At 40.2% G+C, this 5258-nt stretch overlaps 1 long non-coding RNA gene across 3 annotated transcripts; it reads left to right on the forward strand.

Moving 5' to 3' along the window:
- The first annotated feature begins 783 nt into the window (after nucleotides 1-783).
- LOC121857348 lies at nucleotides 784-3181 on the forward strand. 3 transcript variants are annotated; one of them, XR_006087164.1, is made up of 3 exons: nucleotides 874-1114; nucleotides 1577-1712; nucleotides 2683-3181. It is a non-coding gene; the product is annotated as an uncharacterized LOC121857348 (long non-coding RNA). The 3 variants fall into 3 exon arrangements; XR_006087166.1 differs by lacking the exon at nucleotides 2683-3181 and having other exon boundaries at nucleotides 784-1114; nucleotides 1497-2140; XR_006087165.1 differs by lacking the exon at nucleotides 2683-3181 and having other exon boundaries at nucleotides 784-1114; nucleotides 1577-2140.
- Nucleotides 3182-5258: the final 2077 nt, after the last annotated feature.

Genomic DNA, 5258 nt, shown 5'->3' on the forward strand with positions numbered 1-5258 from the left:
TGTAAGAGGATGCACCTGGGGCGTACCAACGGTAAGGAGGCGTATCATATGTCCCAACGGGATGAAGAAACTGCACTATTTGAGACTGAATGTGAGAAGGACCTAGGTGTGTATGTTGACAATGAGCTAAAGTTCTCGGGCCATTGCGAGGAGAAGGTAAATCAGGCAAATAAATTATTGGATCTTATAAGAAGGTCGTTAAGATATCTAGACATTCCGTCCCTCGTAACGATCTTCAAGAGTGAAGTGCTTCCCCATCTGGAGTACTGTCACCCTGTCTGGTCCCCGAGATATGCTACGGACTGTCAGTTGATTGAAAATGTTTAAAGGAGGGCCACCAGACTGGTGCCTGCACTTCGGCACCTCAGCTACCCTGAGTGATTGGAGCGCCTGAACTGCCTAGCTTATACTACAGACGGGCAAGGGGAGACCTAATTGAGGTGTATAAACCTCTCAGGGGGCACTAAGTCGAGTGTCCTTACTTGGAGCTGGCAGATCAGTTCACAAGGGGTCACAGCTCAAGATTGAAGAAGCCGCAAGTCCAGAAAACTGTGAGGGCAAACTTTTTCGGAGTGAGAGTTGTTAACTCTTGGAACAATCTACCAGAAAGTGTTGTGATGGCACAGAGTGTGAGCTCTTTCTAGACAAGACTTGACCAACACTGGAGCAGGTTCAGGTACATTCAGGGGCTGGTGCATGCCCAGTACTTGCCAACAGTGCGTAACAGAGACGTGACCGATCGCCAAAGCGGCTAACGAGCCGATCAGTGGTGAAGAGGATAAAAGAAAAGGGAAAGTAACAGAGACGTGACCGATCACCCAAGCGGCTAACGAGCCAATCAGTGGTGAAGAGGATAAAAGTAAAATAAGTTAAATGTGCCTTGATTAGTGACTCGGTTCAGCTGTGATCTGGTCTTCAACCCCATCCCTCACTACCCGTTACCTTTTATGTAGGCCAACAATTTTTTTTCTTCACTTTCCAGACGGTGAAAGTCCCAACTGAACAGCAGGAAAAGGAAGACAACGAGAATGACTCACAGAGCCAAAGTCATGAATCTGATGACGTCATCTACCAGGTCATCCCTCGCCAAGCACAGGGAGGCACCTAGACATGGGTTAGTAGGATGATAGATTAGAAAATAATATTAGAATAGAATAAGTAGGGGTTCAGGGGTTGGGCTCTTAATAATAAGGGTAGGGTTGATTGCTAGATAAATTTTTCCCAATAGTATTAGCAGATAGTCGAGCTTTACACAGTAACACACCTTGGATAAAACTCATTGGTTACGATATTGCCACTGCGCAAAGCTGGGAGAGGATTTAGATATTTAAGCTATACACCTAATAAGCAGGACAAAGACAAGTGAGGGCATCTTTGTTAGAATACCAGGCAAGTGAGGTTGCCTGGGCAGGTATATTATAGGTCAGGTAAAATAACCAAGATCAGTATGCATGATATGTCAAACAGTCAATTGGGTTATACCCATGTCATTCCAGTATGACAGACAAAGCAGTATGGCAGAAGAGTTTTCTACACCCAACATGCAGCCCCTTAATACCAATGTGCTCTTGTGCAGGGCTTCTTCCTGGAAGGTGCACGCTGGGATCGTGAACAACATTGCTTGGCGGAGATGTCAGCCAAGCAGCTACATGACCAGTTACCTATCATCCTTTTCCAACCTGCTGCCCTCCCAGACATGTCACACCATGAGGGTATGTGCCCCCAACACACCTTCTCTTTACTCATTCCTTTACCTTGCCCTACATGTTCAATTTAATTTTCTTTATCACTGAGTCAGACCAGGTATTCTCATCAAGGTGATTTAACCATATCATTGGTTAAGATTTTATGGGTACCTGAAAATTGCTCCATGTCAAAAGTAATGATATGTCAGAATACTATTTACAAAATGAAATTTGGTTTATGTACTTTATAATAAAACCTAGATTTCAAACTATTTGAAACTATTGAATGGATATAACCTAGAATACAGTAGACAATTTTTTTCTGCAAATTGTTAAATGACTGGATTATTTTTATACACCAGTTATTCCTGTTCTCAGTGGATTTAAATGTAAATTAAGTGGTATACGTATATGTTTTAGTTTATATCGGCAAATATATCTTGGTGACAACTTTATTCACAGCAAAAAGAAAATCTTTACTCCTTTAGATTTTGAGATAAGACTACTGGTATGGTATGTCAAATTTTAAATAAATCATATTATTGATATTTAATACACTTAGTGGAGCTTACCAAAAATAAACACTCGTGACTTCTTTGCATGAAACACGAAGGGAATGTTCATTACAAGTGAACATAAAATTAAAATAATTTTTGAGCAGTTTGTTAAGATACTGTCATTAGTTACATAACCAAAATCTTTTGAAGGAATATGTAACCAAGAACTTATAACTTATGATTCACAAATTTTGATGAGTCTGAGATGTTAATGACATTTCTGCTAACTGATGTTTTATTTAGATTAGCCACACTCGTATATTGTCCTGAACTTATTTGCACAAAAATACATCACTCAGATACTGAAGTAGAATGATTCAGCTTAGTGAATACCAACAAACTCTCGATAATCTGGACTAATTGGAAGAAAGTTGATTCATAAACTACTTATTTTTATACATCATCAAATTGCCTGAAGATTTTCATAGCGTTGTCTGCAGGTGTGAGCTGTAAATATGAAGACCAGGCAGAAGAGAAAGGCATGTACCACTGCCCTGTGTACCGCACCAGCGAGCGGAGTGGCACACTCTCCACCACAGGACATTCCTCCAATTATATCCTTGATTTGATCCTGCCTTCCTCCCTCCCATGCCACCACTGGGTCAGTCGTGCAGCAGCAGCCCTTACCCAATTAGATGACTGAACCCCATGTATTTATCAGCAAGTCATCTTCAACTAACTGAATGACTGAAGATCATTTGCATACGTCACCCAACTGAATGGTCTATACTCTACTATGAATGAGCTGGATGACTGAACTCCATCTACATGCCACCATTTCTCAGTTGGATAAGTGAACATCATCTTAATTTGTAATCACTCAGAAGGATGAGAACTTCGTAACACATTACTACCATCCAGTTGGAAGCCAAACCAACATCCACACCATATGACAACAGACTGGCTAACCTAAAGTAAACCATATCTTCTCCAACTAAATCTAACTTTCTATATATTCCTAAACAAGGTGTCATGAACATTTTAAGGCATATTTTGTATCAGAGACAGAATATTGGCAATTTTCCTTGGCACTAGAATCAGACTTTGCCATGAAGCTTGTTGGTGTGATCAAACTACTTAACACTATATTACCTAAAACATATGCATTGTACATGCATAAAGAACTAATGTAATGCTGTATACATAATGTAATGGATCCACATGGTAATTTTCTGCCAAAACTTTTCACTACTATTGCCTGACCTGCCAAGGTGTGGTGTGTGTTCTTGTGCAGCGGACAAAGAAAAATGTTTTTTATCTTGTGCCTTGTCAGTTTTTCTGAAAACATTGAAATAATTCACAGATAAAGAGAATGATACGATACTAAGAGTAATTATCAGAACAGAACAGAACAGACCATGCCATTTAAGAGAGAGAGATGGCATTGGAAAGGTTATGCCTCCCAAATCCCAACCAGCAACTAAAATGAACTGAATCACAGATCTTTAGGCAATAGCTGCATGGGAAGGATGCATGCCCAAGTCACAGCTGAATGGCTGGGACTAGTGCACTGTCTTCAAATGCCCTGAGAGCACAACATCGCTAACAAAAACCAACAATATTGTACTACCACAAACACTTACAAAACTGTACCACCAACAGCAATAAAAAATAATAATGCCATTACCACCAACATATATATATATATATATATATATATATATATATATATATATATATATATATATATATATATATATATATATATATATATATATATATATATATATATATATGTAAATCCACAATGAAAACGTGGATAAGATAAATCTTGATAAAATCACACGGGAAAATGGAAACAACAGGAGTACCTTAGCTTTCGTCTTTATTCAAGACATCTTCAGAGGCAACTGGATTACATGGACAGAGAGAGGCTTAAATATACAGGGTGACCTAAAAACATGAGGTCAGGTCAAAATGATGACATCCACTAATCCCCACACCAACAGTTCAAAACTGATAATATGTTACATAAATTTATTTGTCAGTGGCCCAAGGTTAAAAATGCTTTGAAAACCTTTGATCTAGATGTATGATAGTTATTTTGTGGGTCCCTTTTTTCTGACCTGACTTGGCTAGTCACGTCACCACCCTTCTCTTAAGCTCCTCTACGTGTGTGTTGGTGTGGGGATTAGTGGATGTCATCATTTTGACCTGACCTCATGTTTTTAGGTCACCCTGTATATTTAAGCCTCTCTCTGTCCATGTAATCCAGTTGCCTCTGAAGATGTCTTGAATAAAGACAAAGCTACATTTTCCCGTGTGATTTTATCAGTGAACCCTCACTTTACGCGGTTAATTCAACCCACAGGGTACCGCGGAAAGTGAGAAACCTGTAAAGTGAACAACATAACATATGGGATTAATTGAAATAGAGACCGGGCCGACCCCCAAACTCCACTTTTTGACGACACACAACTATGTTGTAGTAAAAATATTATCTTAAATTTATGATGGTATGCACACACAATTAATATAGAAGAGGTTAGGTTAGGAAAAATAAAGGTTAGGTTAGGAAAAATAAAGGTTAAGTTAGGAAAAATAAAGGTTGGGGTTAACACTTACGTTAGTAGAAGAGATGGGTCGGCGTATGGGAATGGAGGCTGGTTCCGAGGGAGAGGGCAGGCTACTGGCCCTCAGGTGAGTCACCATCACTGTCATCCACACTTGTCAGGGACTCCCTGACAAATCCCTCAAAGTCATCATCACTGTCTCTACCTCTGTCAATATCACTGGCTTGGGCTGGCTGTGGTGGGTTGCAGGCGAAGAACTCTGTTATGCTTTGCTGACGGCTGGTTTTTATGATGTCGTGATAAACCTTGATGTACGGCTCCATAGTCTGCAACAGCTGGGTAGTGAAGATTTCATACCTGTTTGCGTCAGGGTCGTCGGAAAGGAGGAGCTTGGCTTTCTCGACACACTCGATGGCACCCCTAACATTACTATGGGATAAGCGGCGTTCTTCTTGGGATGACGCACCACCTGCCTCTTCACTGACGTCATCATCATCTACCAT

This window comes from Homarus americanus, unplaced genomic scaffold (genome assembly GCF_018991925.1).
Source record: "Homarus americanus isolate GMGI-L3 unplaced genomic scaffold, GMGI_Hamer_2.0 scaffold7874, whole genome shotgun sequence".
NCBI classification, from domain to species: Eukaryota; Metazoa; Arthropoda; class Malacostraca; order Decapoda; family Nephropidae; genus Homarus; species Homarus americanus.